The sequence below is a fragment of the Stegostoma tigrinum genome, chromosome 18 (assembly GCF_030684315.1).
Source record: "Stegostoma tigrinum isolate sSteTig4 chromosome 18, sSteTig4.hap1, whole genome shotgun sequence".
Lineage (NCBI taxonomy): Eukaryota > Metazoa > Chordata > Chondrichthyes > Orectolobiformes > Stegostomatidae > Stegostoma > Stegostoma tigrinum.
The window spans coordinates 24,811,089-24,827,119 of NC_081371.1; the positions used below are offsets into that span (position 1 = coordinate 24,811,089).

At 42.8% G+C, this 16,031-nt stretch overlaps 1 protein-coding gene across 6 annotated transcripts in view; it reads right to left on the reverse strand.

Moving 5' to 3' along the window:
• The window catches only part of LOC125460906 (lectin-like), an 81,632-nt gene that overhangs the window by 25,403 nt on the left and 40,198 nt on the right, over nt 1-16,031 (reverse strand). For 3 of the 6 annotated variants that reach the window (XM_048549112.1, XM_059652408.1, XM_048549113.1), the window contains one exon: nt 14,853-14,913. The exons of the other annotated variants lie outside the window; for them this stretch is intronic. The gene's annotated coding sequence lies outside the window, so the exon portion shown is untranslated. The remainder of the gene's footprint in view (nt 1-14,852; nt 14,914-16,031) is intronic. 6 annotated transcript variants of the gene reach the window in all.

Below are 16,031 nucleotides of genomic sequence, written 5' to 3' on the forward strand. Positions count from 1 at the left end.
ACGTATTCACAGAACATGAGTAATTACCAACTTTAATCAATACTGCAATGTCTCCTGAGTTATTAGCTATCCTAGCCTGAAAATTCCTGCCATTGGTGAGTCAATAACAGGTTGGGACCTGTGACTTTGCTGCTAAACCACTGAATGTTCAACTCGTATGTCAGATATCCACACTCGCAAGGATAGGAGCAGAAACATGTTTCTTACTCGTTTACTCTGTTACTGCCTTTGCTGGGACAGTCTGGTTGGCGGTAGGATGAGAACTGAGGGATGCTCAAGGCAGGCAAAGACTCCATACAAGTAACTCTGATGCAAACTTTAAAGGGCTCCAGCTTGCTAAGAAGAACCTAAGTTGTGACCAGCAAAACTGAAACATGAGCAACAGGGAAGACTAATAGTGCAGGAGAAACTGCAGCAACACGACTTTCAGAGGAAGTAATAAAGACACAGATGCTTCTAAAGTAACAGCTGGGGTTTAGCCTGAATGCTGCACTTGCATGGGGCTTTCAATATTTAACTGATTTGGATTATTTGGCCAGTATTACCAATACAGCCTTGCAACTGTGAACTGCATAATTTAGGTACAATGCAGGTGCCTTTCCAGTGAACTTGATTTTTTGAAACACCCTCCAAATATCTGCACATAAGAGAATGTCAGAAATGGGCCTGTTTCCATTTGTCATTACAAGAGAAGGGTTACCAGAAGTTACTCCTTCCAAGAAAGATGAGAACCACCTCATATCTCAGGGGCTCAAGATGAAAACCATCCACCTACTCATTTAGGGAGGATCTGCTAGAATTAGCAAATTTGGAGATGGAAGAAGTAACTTAGCCAACATTAACAAGTGGGTGGTTCGCACTGATTTTTCACAGCGCCAGGGTGACTGTATGGACTTTGCATGTTCGCCCAGTGACCACATTGGTTTCCTCCAGGTGCTCCAATTTCATCTCACAGTCCAAAGATGAGTAGGTTAGGTTAGAATCCCCTGTGTGGAAACAGGCTATTCAGCCCAACAAATACAAACCAACCCTCTGAAGAGCATCCCACCCATCCCTCAATTTCCCATAACTAATGCACCTAACCTACACATTCCTGAACACTACGGGTAATTTAGCATGGCCAATCCGCCTAACATGTTTGGACTGTGGGGGAAACCAGAGTACCCAGAGGAAACCCACGTAGACAGAGGGAGAATGTACAAACTCCACACAGACAGTCACCTGAGGGTGGAATCGAACCCCAATCCCTGGCATCATGAGGCAGCAGTGCTAACCACTGAGCTACTTAAGGTTATTTGGCCATGCTAATTTCCCATACTGCCCAAAGATGTATAGGCTCTTTTATGCACTGTAAAGAATCTATAGGTGCAAACTGTATTAATTAGTTGTGTGGCACTTCTACTGTACCAACTGGGAAAGATTCAGCAACTCAAAGTTGAGCATCCATTAGGTGCTATGGACTATGGGTAGCAGAAGAGTATTCAACCACAAGCTGCAACCTCATGGACCATAAGATATAGGACCAAAATTAGGCCATTCAGCACATCAAGTCTGCTCTACCATTTGATCATGGCTGATATGTTTTTCAATCCCATTCTCTTGCCTTCTCCTTGTAACCCTTGATCCCCTAACTAATCAAGATCCTATCTATCTCAATGTTAAATACACTCAATGCGTACCCACATGAAGGGAATAGTCACTTTTGATCAATTCATTTCTCAGTAGTTTTTCAAATGGATGATCCCTATAACGTACAAATATTGGGTGCAGTTCATCACCCAGCAACAAAATGTTTTAAGAGTCTTTTTTCTCACAAATAGGCTAACTTAAATAATGCGTAAAGATCCTGTAAATATAGGAAAAAAACTGTATTTTTATGCCTTCTGTTATGACCTCAATACATCCTAAAACTCTTTACTGCTGATTAAACACTTGCAGTGCAGTTAATGATATAAACATGAGAAATATAAGAGCCAATTTATGCACAGCAAGCTCAAAATCAGCAATATAGTAATTAGTATTGAGCTTTTAATGTACTTTTCACTGTAATCCTGTGTCTCTGTACTCTAGTACACATGACAATAAAACTGAATGCTAAATTCTAATGCTGCCAAATAAAGGATAAATATCAACCAGACAGAATTCCCTTGACCTTCTTCAGAATAGCACCATGGGAACTTTACAACCAGCTGAGAAACCAGGCGGAGAATTGGCTTGACACTTCATCTGATGTGCCTCAAAAGCATCAGTTTTACGTTTTTAAATTCCAGCTCCTAGAGTGGGTCTAGACTACACAATTCAAAGTCAAGGGTGTGACCTCTGAGCCACACGCTAAACAACCATAAGTCACGTTGTCATAAAGATTAAAATCTGAATCACAACATTTCATAACGGATGCAGTCCTTCACATAAATAGTGTCACTGGGTAGTGACTCAGAACTTGGAACATTGTGCTCAAATAAAAAATAAATTAAGTTTAGATGTACAGTCAGATTAGGTGAAACCATTCATGTGAAATGATTTTATATGAGTGAAGTGATTTCAACATTGGGACAGTTGCTTCAGTAACTCAGAAATTTGCAAGTGTTTTAACTGTAATTTCCGTAGATCTACATCTAAATATCTGTGACTTCTCTGATATGGGTACATGTACATGCACATAGTATTCTACAGTACCCTCAGACGTAGTAAGACAGAAAGTGTACGAACACCAGAAGCATTTACAGATTCTGACAACTACATAATTTTTACCTAAAAGTGATTTTCATAAATATCTTCAGTTTATTCCAGTTACAAATTGAGAAAATAAACAAATTGTTGCTATTGGTCATAACATTCAAAAGTGAAATCTCCATGAAAGTGCAGCTTGTTACAATAAACAGGAAAATTTAATGTATTAAGAATTCCTCACACCAACTGACATGCTCAGTTTCATCACATGTCCCTGATATCAGTCAGAAAAGCTTGATCAAATCAGACCTTGTAGAAGGAGATGCAAATGCTACCAGTTGAAGCTGGAAATGAGCTGATGGTGAGGAAATTCAGAGCAGCCATGATTTTCAGCACCACTGGAAAGGCACTTTCTCCTGCGATAGCTGTAATTCCTTCTGTACATTGTGGAGATCTTCTTCAGTGGCTGCTGGGTCTTCCAGCAGCCTGGTATGAAGGTCTAGTTCCTGCAGCGACATCTTGTCTCAGCAGGGCAGTCTCAGCCCAGCCCTGTATGATGGTTTCAGCCAAGTTTTCCAGCATGCCCCAAATCCAGGTGTCTTTAATTGAATGGTGATGAATATTTACATTTTTTTTCTTATTTATGACTTCCATCATTAACTAAGGCACCATAGTATGAATACTTATAAACTTTTCATTTTTTTGTAATATTACACATGACAATAAATTGCTATTCTATTTTAAGCTGTATGCATGTAATATTTACATAGAAAGAGCTGGTTTTACAAGATTCCTTTGGCTTGTTCTAGTAGTAAAATCCAACAAGCAAGTGTGCAAGCCTATTTCAAACAATTCTAAATTTAACATGGGAAGATTTCACTGTCCAAATGAAGCCGTGCATCTTAAATGTTTAAAGATGTAAATTATTCTTTATTATTAAAATAAGACCCCTCATTGAATCTCATGTCTCATGGTGAAATCCAGCCCATACCATTCATTTACCACCCATAAAATATTGGATGACAATTTATTGGAGTTGGTAGTCAACAGTTGCTGCTCAATTTTAATATGGAGTAGCATGTGTTTGGGGAAACATTGTGAAGGGAGATGTGGGGGATATATGGGATGTAGGGGCAGGTGTAAAACCAGATAACATGGAAACATGTCAAGTATCCTACGGTGCCTGTCAATTTTCACATTTAACTACAGTGCATAAGATTGCATGACAGGAACCCACTTGGGAGAAGGAGGAGTCCATTACAATGATATTAACATGACTTGGTGTCCAAACATGGAACTTTATTACAGATGGGCACAAGATTCCAAGACAATTGCTATGACTCTTAAGCCCAGCAGCTGAAAACTTCTCGAATCTCTTTGCTTTCTAGCTGGCTGATTGGAGACAAGGGGTGTTCAAGTAAGAAGTAGCTGAATACACCCCGATAAATCAAAGCAATTAGATCCAGGCTGATTTAATGGAAGACATGGGGCAGCCAGATCTATCATTGATCAAAGTCATCAGTGAGCTGAAGCTATAAATCATAGAATTCCTACAGTGTGGAAGCATGCCATTTGGCCCACTGAGTCCACACCACCCCTCCAAAGAGCAGTCCCACCCACACTCCTACCCTATACCTCTGCATTTTTCCCATGGCTAATTCCTGAATACTATGGGACAATTTAGCATGGCCAATCCACGTAACCTGCACATGTTTGGACTGTGGGAGGAAACCAGAGCACACAAAGGAAGCCCACATAGACGTGGGGAGAATGTGCAAATTCCACACAGTCACCCTAAGGCTGGAATCAAACCCAAGTCCCCCATGCTGTGAGGCGGCTGTACTAACCACTGAGCCACTCTATGCTTCAGGTGTCTGAGCAAATCTGAAGACATCTTTCAGCAGGTACGAGGCAGGATTTCCAAAATAGTCACGGTGCACTGTGCTCTGCACTGAGTTGCACAGTGGTGAGGTTTGCAACCTGCAGGAGGAATGAGGCACAGAGTGACTTCCAATGATGAGGATCAGGACATGGAGGAGAAGAAGGAAGAGGATTGTACAGCCAGTGCACTGATGTCTCAGACGGTGGACTATTGGAACCTTCAAATAGCCACAAGCAAAAAGCATTTTGTTTCCCCCACAGCCCATTCCTCCCGTAAAAAGTACCCTTACAAACAACCCACCATCACTTTCAACACCACAATCCCCCACATCTTTTTCATTCCTGTCAGCTCATGTCATCCTATTTATTATGTGTCTTAAGTGATCACTTGTCAGCCCAGCAACCAAAAGTGGCCAGAAGGTAATTTTTACATTGCTGAAGGGTTGAATAAAATCCTACCATTCATCTAAAACCATGTGAATACCGTTTTGCAACTGTAAACCTTGGCCTTTCTAGCACTGCTGCATGGTATAACACCAGTGGTTTTAGCAAATTAGAGGCAAGCAGCTTAGATTCCTACAGTGATGCTCTTAGCAATGTCCCCTGGGTTTAAAACCTGTGAAGGCTCACCAGCTACTCTTCAGACTTGGCTCCAAGACATACGGCAACGAGTAGGGTACTGACTGAGGAGACAAAATTGTTATTATATAGCAGTACTTTGATCTGAGTCCCCTGTTCCATGTCCCTTTTCATCATTAGACCATTCATAGTTAAACCATCCATTCTTTATTGATACCAATGAGAGAACTTCTCTGAAGATCAGTGGGGCAATGATGGCCAATGCTGTAACATCACTCACCTTATTTAAGGATTGAGTTTCATGGCTCTCTCAGGAATGGGTTAAAAAGTGGGAAGAGATGCATCCATAATTCATGATGCCAGTCTCTCAATTTAACAGTTACAGAAAAGGTCCAAGATGGCGTTGTTGGTGCAATATATTGAGAAGGCAATTGAGTTTGTTGAACAGGTCTTTCACAGATTTTTATACATTATTGTCAGTGACATTATGCAGAATTGGGAGTTATGCTAACCCCGGGATCATAGTCTATTGAAGCCATAGCAAGTTCTGTCGTAATTATAATGAGGTTGGCCAGCAAGGCCTCATAGAATATGAGTTCCCTGGTTGGAGCAGGTAATCAGGTCCAATCAAGCAGCCCTGGCTGTCAGATAAAAAGGGGACGATCACAGATACTGCCACTCTGGGAGATGACTCTGAATGAGACAGTACTAAAGTCAAGAATGTTTGTGTGTAAATAAAGAGTGACTTGGTGATGGGATACTAGATTCTGTGGAGTTATTTCAAGTTCAAGTTCAAGGCCTTAGTTCCACTTCTAGAAGACAATGCTCCTTTGTTGGGTGCCTTGACTTGCACGACCTGAGCCGGACGACAGGGCTAAAGAGGCCATTGCAGGTTTGTATAAAATCACAAGCTTTCAGAGTGCTGCTCTTTTCTCATGTGAATGTCTCTCTAACTTGGTGTCGTGTGGGTTCTGATTTGTCCACCTGAGTCCAACACCTGCATCTCCACATCAAAAGGCTTCCAAAAGGCAGAAAACATTCTTCTGGTGAGTTCTCTGGGTCACAAAAACATATGAACATTCAGCCCCTCAAGCCTGCCCAACAACTTAACATGATCATAGCTAATTTTTCCCAGGTTCCAACTCCTTTTTTATTCCAGTAGCTCATTGCCTTCAATTCCCCAATATTTCAAAAATCTATCTACCTCCTTTTTAAATACTTCCAGTGATCCTGCCTCCCCAACTTTGTGGTAAAGAATTTCAAATGTTCAGGAGGTGAAACTCCTTTGCATCTTAGTTTTAAATAGCCCTCTAGGTCAAGATTCTCCCACAAGTGGAAACATCATCTTTCCATCAACTCTGTCAAGCCTCCTCAGAATTTTTCATGGTTCACCAGAATCATTCCTCATTTCCTAACCTCAAATGGCTAAAGGTCAAACCTGTTTAGCTATTCTTGATAAAAAAAAAACATTTTATCCCAGGAATCAGCCTAGTGGATCTCTTTTGAACTGCCTCCAATTCTGTGTATCCCTTCTTAAATATGGGGATTAAACCATACTCCAAGTGTGGCCATGTACAGTTGGGAGAAGTCTTCCCCAATTTTAAACTCCAACCTGAACAAGAAAGGCCAAAATTCCATTTGTCTTAAACTTGCTGTACCTCCATACCAACTTTGTTTGTTTTGTGCACATGAATGTCCTGATTCAGATAGCTACTTTAGAGAGCTTGTGCTTGCACTCTGCCATCCTGGTGCCTGGTGGTTACCACCTCCTCATGTCACGTACCATCCCAAGGAGGAGGAATCATCCTACTGTAGGAGGGGGAATCCATTGAGCTGTTTGAGACATTGCATCTGGGATCTGATGCTGAGCTCACAGCTATTGATCTCTACTGCCATCTCCATCCCAGCTTCCTTGCTTAAGTGGGAGGATCACTTCTGGTCATGCCCCCCCCCCCCCACCTCCCCACCACCACCAACATCACCTCAAACTCTCCCTTTCAGCCTGAAGGACAACTTGCAGGAAGGCATTGCTATTTATCGATCCACGCTGTGTCTTCACGTCGACATGTCTCCTACTTGATCCGAACGGAGGGAGTGGAGAAAGCGTGAGCTGGGAAGTGAACTATTATATTCAGGCATTGTCTAAACCTGAAACACGACATGTGTAGTGTCTCCCACCCATCCTCCTCCTCTAACCAAAATAAAGACTGTGTAGAGGGTTGGTAAGGTAACGCTATATTTATTTTTTTGGCAATCTGGAGAAGGAATTTTTTTTCCTCATTTTTGTTTTGCATCTTTTGGGCGTGAAGCTGTAGGAGGGAGGAAAGTATCAACAAATTTAATTAATTTGTTATCATAAATTATATAAGTTAATAAAGTAATTAACTAAGTCGAAATGGCTGGACAGGGCATGTATTATAGCTGTATGATGTGAGACCTGGCTGATTCCATTGCGAACTGCAGTGACCACATCTGCAGCAAGTGTTAGTTGCTCGAAGAACTTCGGCTCAGAATTGATTAGCTGGAATCGGAGCTTCAAACACTGCAGCACATCCGGGAGGGGGAGAAGTACCTGGACACTTTATTTCAGGAGGCAGTCACAGCTGGCAGATTAAGTACTTCAAATTTGGTCAGTGGCCAGAGACGGCAGGGTGTGACTATAAGCGAGGCAGGTAGATGGATCCTGCACTCAAGAACAGAGGAGTTTCAGCTCTTGACCTTGTCCAACAGGTACGAGGCACTTGCTTCCTGTGTGGATGAGAAAAAGGGCTGCAGGGAGGATGACCCTAATAATCACTACACCGTGGTATGGGAGGCCATTCAAGAGGGGGAGCAAAAAGACAGGTGGAAGTTGTAGGGGATTCTATATTTATCTATTCTGTGGATGGTATCCTTGGTAAGCAGAATCAAGAGTCTCACATGGTGTGTTTACTGCCCAGTGCCAGGGTAAGGGATATCTCTGAGATAATGGGAACTGCAGATGCTGGAGATTCCAAGATGATAAAATGTGAGGCTGGATGAACACAGCAGGCCAAGCAGCATCTCAGGAGCACAAAAGCTGACGTTTCGGGCCTAGACCCTTCATCAGAGAGGGGGATGGGGGGAGGGAACTGGAATAAATAGGGAGAGAGGGGGAGGCGGACCGAAGATGGAGAGCAAAGAAGATAGGTGGAGAGGGTGTAGGTGGGGAGGTAGGGAGGGGATAGGTCAGTCCAGGGAAGACGGACAGGTCAAGGAGGTGGGATGAGGTTAGTAGGTAGCTGGGGGTGCGGCTGGGGGTGGGAGGAAGGGATGGGTGAGAGGAAGAACCGGTTAGGGAGGCAGAGACAGGTTGGACTGGTTTTGGGATGCAGTGGGTGGGGGGGAAGAGCTGGGCTGGTTGTGTGGTGCAGTGGGGGGAGGGGATGAACTGGGCTGGTTTAGGGATGCAGTGGGGGAAGGGGAGATTTTGAAACTGGTGAAGTCCACATTGATACCATATGGCTGCAGGGTTCCCAGGCGGAATATGAGTTGCTGTACCTGCAACCTTCGGGTGGCATCATTGTGGCAGTGCAGGAGGCCCATGATGGACATGTCATCAAGAGAATGGGAGGGGGAGTGGAAATGGTTTGCGACTGGGAGGTGCACAGCAACTCATATTCCGCCTGGGAACCCTGCAGCCATATGGTATCAATGTGGACTTCACCAGTTTCAAAATCTCCCCTTCCCCCACTGCATCCCTAAACCAGCCCAGTTCATCCCCTCCCCCCACTGCACCACACAACCAGCCCAGCTCTTCCCCCCCACCCACTGCATCCCAAAACCAGTCCAACCTGTCTCTGCCTCCCTAACCGGTTCTTCCTCTCACCCATCCCTTCCTCCCACCCCCAGCCGCACCCCCAGCTACCTACTAACCTCATCCCACCTCCTTGACCTGTCCGTCTTCCCTGGACTGACCTATCCCCTCCCTACCTCCCCACCTACACCCTCTCCACCTATCTTCTTTGCTCTCCATCTTCGGTCCGCCTCCCCCTCTCTCCCTATTTATTCCAGTTCCCTCCCCCCATCCCCCTCTCTGATGAAGGGTCTAGGCCCGAAACGTCAGCTTTTGTGCTCCTGAGATGCTGCTTGGCCTGCTGTGTTCATCCAGCCTCACATTTTATCATAAGGGATATCTCTGACTGGTTTGAAAGGATATTGGAGCAAGAGGGGGAAGGATCCAGTTGTTGTATTCCACGCCACAACAAACAACATTGGCAAGACTAGGAAAGAAGACCTGTTCAGAGATTATCAGGAGCTAGGAACCAAATTAAAGAACAGGCCCTCAAGGGTTATAATCTCCTGATTACTGCCTGAGCCACGTGTTAACTGGCACAGGGACATGAGAATAAGGGAAGTAAACACGTGGCTAAAAGCGTGGTGTAGGAAAGAGGGGTTCCTTTTCATGAGGCATTGACATCAGTATTGGAGAGGATGGATCTGTACCGTTGGGATGGTCTCTACCTGAATCGAGCTGGGACCAATGTTCTAGCGAAAAGGGTAAATAGGCTGGTCAACAGGACTTTAAACTTGAAAGTGAGGGTAGGGAGGGAATGGTGAAGCTTGCGCGAGTGGGAAACAAAGCAGCAGGTTAACATCTGTAGTGGTGGATTCAACTAAGTGGAAAAATATGAAAGAAATGACAGGGAAGGAGAATTCAGGAGAAGTTCTTAAAGTGTCCAGCACAGACACAAATAGGGCAGAGTGTTTGGAAGAGGCTAGCAATCAAACACTGGAAAAACACAAGAAAATGAGAAGAGGGAGGGTTAATACAGGACTGAAGGAGTTATATCTGAATGCACGCAGTATAAGAAATAAGGTAAATGAGTCTGTGGCACAGATCGAAATTAGCAGGTATGATGTGGTAGGCATCACAGTGACGTGGCTGCAAGGGGATCAGGATTGGGAACTGAATATCCAAGGATATACATCCTATCAAACAGATAGCAGGTAGGCCTAGGTGTTCGGGTTGCCTAGTTAGTGAGAAGTGAAATTAAATCAATAGGAAGAAACGAAGTAGGGTCAAATGGTGTAGAATCTGTGCAGGTAGAATTGAGGAACCACAAAGGTAAAAAAAGCCATAGTTGGAGTTGTGCTCAGGTGTCCAAACAGTAGTCAGGAGTTGGGGCACAAGATATTCCTGGAGATAGAAAAGGCAACTCAGAAAGGCAAAGTCACAGAGATCACGGGGGATTTCAATATGCAGGTGGACTGGGAAAATCATGTTGATAGTGGAAATCTAAGAAAAGGAGTTTGTAGAATGTCTACAAGGTGGCTTTCTGGAGCAGCTCATGGTGGAGCCTGCAAGGGAACAGACAATATTGGATTTAGTGTTGTGCATTGAGGCAGACTTGATAACAGAGCTTAAGCTAAAGGAACCCTTAGGAGGCAGTGACCATAAAATGATAGAATTTGAGAGGGAGAAGATAGAATCAGAGGTAATGGTATTACAGCTGAATAAAGGTGACTATAGAGGTATGAGGGAAGAGCTGGGCAGAATTGACTGGAAGACGAGACTCACAGGAAAGACAGTGGAACAGAAACGGCAGGAGTTTCTGGGAGTAATTCAGGAGACACAACAAAAATTCATCCCGAGGAAAAAGAAGCAGGGCACAGGAACAATGAGGCAACCATGGTTGACTAAGGAAGCTAGGGATAGCATAAAAGCAAAGGAGAAAGTATAGAATGTGGTGAGAAGCAGTGGGAAACCAGAAGACTGAGAAGCTTGCAAAGACTACCAAAAAAATATGAGGGAGGAGGTTAAATATGAGGTTAAGCAAGCTAGTAATATAAATGAAGACTCTAAGAGATTTTTTAAATATATAAAGAGCAAAAGAAAAGCAAAAGTGGACATTGGACCACTGGAAGATGACAGTGGAGAGATAATAGTGGGGAACAAGGAAATGGCTGAGGAACTGAACAAATACTTCTCATCAGTCCTCACAGTGGAAGACACGAGTAATATATCAAAAATTCAAGCGAGTCGGGGGTAGAGCTGAGTATGGTGGCCATTACCAAGGAAAAGGTGCTAGTAAAACTGATTGGCCTGAAGGTGGACAAATAAACTGGACCAGATGGACTTCACCCCAGAATTCTAAAGGAGATAGCTGAGGAGATGGTGGAAGCGTTAGTGGTGATATTTCAGGAATTGCTAGAGTCAGGGAGGGTCCCAGAGGACTAGAAAATCACTGATGTGACACCCCTGTTTAAAAAGGGAGTAAGGCAAAAGATGGAAAATTATAGGCCGATTAGCCCAACCTCAGTTGTGGGTAAGATTTTGGAGTCCATTGTAAAGGATGACATTCCTGAATATTTGGGAGTGTATAGTAAAATAGGGTGAAGTCAGCATGATTTCATCAAGGGGAGGCCATGCCTGACAAATCTGCTAGAATTCTTTGAGGAAGTAACAAGCAGGGTAGACCAAGGAGACCCAATGGATATTATCTACCAGGACTTCAAGAAAGCTTTTGATAAGGTGCCCCACAGGAGGCTGCAGAGTAAGATGCAGGCCCATGGTGTTACAGGCAAGGTGCTAGCATGGATAGTAGAGTGGCTGTCTGGCAGGCAGCAGAAAGTGGGGATAAAGAGGTCTTTCTCAGGATGGCAGCTGGTGACAAGTGGTGTTCTGCAAGGGTCAGTGTTGGGACCACAACTTTTCACTTTGTACATTAATGATCTAGATGAAGGAACTGTGGGCTTTCTGGCTAAGTTTGCAGATGATACAAAGATAGGTGGAGGGGCAGGTAGTATTGAGGAAGCAAAGAGACTGCAGAAGGATTTTAGACAGGTTAGGAGAGTGAGCAAAGAAGTGGCAGATGGAGTACAATGTGGGAAAGTGTGAGGTCATGCACTTTAGTAAGAAGAATAAAAGCATGGACTATTTTCTAAATGGGGAGAAAATTCAGAAGTATGAAGTGCAAAGAGACCTGGGAATTCTCACCCCGGATTCTCTCGAGGTAAACTTGCAGGTTGAGTCTGTCGTCAGGAAGGCAAATACAATGTTGTCATTTATTTTGAGAGGATTTGAATATAAAAGCAGGGATGTACTACTGAGGCTTTATAAGGCTCTGGTCAGGCCACATTTGGAGTATTCTGCACAGTTTTGGGCCCCATATCTCAGGTAGGATGTACTGGCGCTGGTGCAGTTTCATAGGAGGTTCACGAGAATGGTCCCAGGAATGGAAAGCTTAACATTTGAGTGGAACGTTTGAGGGCTCTGGGACTGTACTTATTGGAGTTTAGAAGAATAAGGGGTGATCTAATTGAAACTTCCAGAATACTGAATGGCCTGGACAGAGTGGATGTTTGGAAAATGCTTCCATTGTTAGGAGTCTAGGACCCGAGGGCACAGCCTAGAGTAAAAGGAAGACCTTTTAGAACCAAGATAAAGGGAAACTTCTTCAACCAGAGAGTGGCAAATCTATGAAATTCACTGCCACAGAAGGCTGTGGAGGCCAGGTCATTGAGTACATTTAAGACTGAGACAGATAGGTTCCTGATTATTAAGGGGATCAACGGTTATGGGGAGAAAGTGGGAGAACAGGGTTGAGGAAGTTATCAGCCATGATTGAATGGCAGAGCAGACTCGATTGCCTGAATGGCCTAATTTCTGCTCCTATGTCTTATGGTCTTAATATCCATGTCAACTATCTTACTGATGTTGCAAAATTGGGGCTTTGAGAAATATCATGTGAGAGCATTTAGGAAAAGACTTTATACATATAGACAGTTTGTAGGTAGGTGAAGGAGCTGCAAACCACAGGTATCAATTGATGTGTATATATGCAAAGAGATGAAAGGATATTCAAACATTCACATACACCATGCATCCTACAGACATTTCCAATTTCCAACGATTACTTAAGGAGACTGTGCCAATTAAAATTATTTTAACTTATTTCACATGGGGATTATTTCATTCAATCTGATGACACATCTAACCGAAGCGTGATTCTTCTTTGAGCACAAAGTTCCATGTTCCAGATCACTGCCCATTGGCTCTTTAATGGAAATGACCTTGTCCTGTACAAAATGTTAGCATTTTGATTCAGACTTTGAGGTTTGCATTAATTTGATTTATTTTGTCTGACGTTCACCTGCAGATTGTTTAATTTACCCACTTGTGAGATATAAGGGTCACTCCCAAACATTTTACTGCTGAGTGAAGATGAACTGCATAAACAATACTTGTATTTTATGGAGGTAATCTAGTTTGAACTGAACAGCACAGGGAAATTCACAAGATCATTAGAATGATACAACACAAGAAGCAATTTGGTCCACTGTGCCTGCCAGCTATTTAAAAGGATCATCAGTTTCATTCCTTCCCCAGTTCTGTCCACATACCATGCAAAATTTCAATTTTCAAGTATTTTTCCAGTTCCCTTTTGAAAGTTATTGTTGGATCACACCGTTACTCATGCAAAATTGACCAGGGCATTCCGCTCTACTCCAGCTCTGTCTCTACCCAACTCCAAAACTGTGCCTTCACTATCTTTGTAAAAGAATGATTCTTGCAGTCTGACCCAGTATTTTGGGCTACATTTGATCAGAGCTGCACATTGAGTTAGACTGAATAGTCAGCAGCAAGGGCTGTTATTTGTAACTCTTGTCAACATCCTGGCATGGCTGCAGAACCAACCTATAAGCTGCTAAGGAAATATCATTAAACACATAACTGGCACGCTGAATGCTTCTATTCCTTGGATGGCTTCAAAGGTGCTTTGCAACTCATCCCTGAAGAGGGGTGACAGAGTTGTTTGGAAGATGCCACTGTTGTGTTGATTTAAGCCTGTTTTTTGATTGATGGAATGGTACACAACTGTATTGTGGCACTGCTTTGAAACAAATTCGGATAAATTGCAAAACTATTGCAGCTTCATTTTTGACAGTGGGCTATGAGGATTGCTTATTGAGTATTGTTTATGCAGTTCAGTAAAATGTTTGGGAGTGACCCTTATATCTCACAAGTGGGTAAATTAAACATAATAATAAATAACTTGGTTAAAACAAACTAAGTGTAATCTAATTGGAATTTAAAAATGTATTGTAAAAAGGTATAACGAATTTTGAGGAATCACTTGAAGATCTCTGAATTTATGCAAGGTGTAAAGCATGGAATCATAGAATTTGCAGTGCAGAAACAGTTTATTTGCATCACTTACTTGTGTAATCTGAGCTATGCTGAAGCAATTTGATCTCTATCTCCTAACTCTTCAACACATCTTTTTGTATTATTTTTTCCAATTCCTATTTAAGTTATGTTAAAGCTTCTCATATTTAAACATTCTATCTTGCAGTTGAATGTTGTATGTGTAAGATGTTAGCAGGAGATGGACTGGTGTTATAATCATTAGACCATTAATCCAGGGACCCAGATAACGGCCTGGGATCAAATTCTGCCTCGGCAGAATTTGAATTCAAATTTTGAAAAAAGTATTGGATTAAGAGTCTAATGATGGCCATGAAACTGTTGTTAATTGTTGGAAAAACCCAATAGGTTCACTAATGTCCTTTAGGGAAGGAAATCTACCATCCTTACCTGGTCTGTCCGATATGTGACTCCAGACCCACAGCAATGTGGTTGACTCTCAACTGCCCTCTGGGCAATTAGGAATGGGCAATAAATACTGGCCTGCAATGGCATCCGCATACTGTGAGGAAATATTTTTCTAACTTCATTAATTGTCATTCTGTGGACATACCTCAAATTGTGTTGTCACGTGCCAACAGATAGGAGTAACCTTTCGCTAGTTTCTCAGAAACCTTTATAAATTGGAAAAAAACTTGATTAAATTCTGTGTTCAACAGACCAAAATTCATGTGTTGAATTAGGCAGCAAAAAAACTTTCAGAGATTTACAAGGGTGTGATCATAAATTTATTTTATATTTCACACACCTTCCTCGTGGACTCTCCCTGTTTAGAAGGCTAACCTTCACTTTCTTCAAAACCACGTAGCTAAATCAAGCCAAGTTAATCAAAGGAACAAAACCATGCTTTCACAGAACTGTAACTTAGTCAATTTGAGTATAGGCATTGAGAGGTCATGTTGCAGCTGTACCTGACATTTGTGAGTCCATTTTTGGAACACTGCATTCAGTTCTGGTCTCCCTGCCACAGAAAATATGTTGTTAAACTTGAAAGTGTTCAGAAAAGATTTACAAGGATTTTGCCAGTGTTGGAGGGTTTCAGCAATAGGGAGAGGCTGTATAAACTGGAATTATTTTCCCTGGAGGCTGAGGGGTGGCTTTACGGAGGTTTGTAAAATCATGACAGGTATGGATAGGGTGAATAGTCAAGGTATTTTCCCTGGGGTGGGGGGAGAGCAAAACTAGGTGTAAGATGAGAGGGGAAAAATTTGAAAAGTACCAAATAGGCAATTCTTTCACGCAGAGGGTGATACACTTGTGTTTACTGGTCAACATGTAGACTCTAGGAGTTGGGAGGTCATTTTGCAGCTGTACGGGACATTGGTGAGGGCCACTTTTGGAATGCTGCCTTCAATTCTGGTGTCCCTGCTTTAGGGAGGATGTTGTGAAACTTGAAATGGTTCAGAAAAGATTTACAAGGATGTTGCCAGGGTTGAGGGTTTCAGCTATAGGGAGAGGCTAAATAGGCTGGGGCAGTTTTCCCTGGAGGGTCAGATGCTGAGGGGTGACTTTATAGAGGTTTATAAAATCATGTGGAGCATGGATAGAGTGAATAGCCAAGGTCAATTTCCTAGCTTGGAGTGTTCAAAACCAGAGGGCATAGGGTTAAGCTGAGTTTGTAAAAATTTAAAAAGGACCTGAGGGTTAACTTTTTCACGCAGAGTGTGGTGCATATGTGGAACAAACTGCCAGAGAAAGTGGTGGAGGCTGGTACAATTACAACATTTCAAAA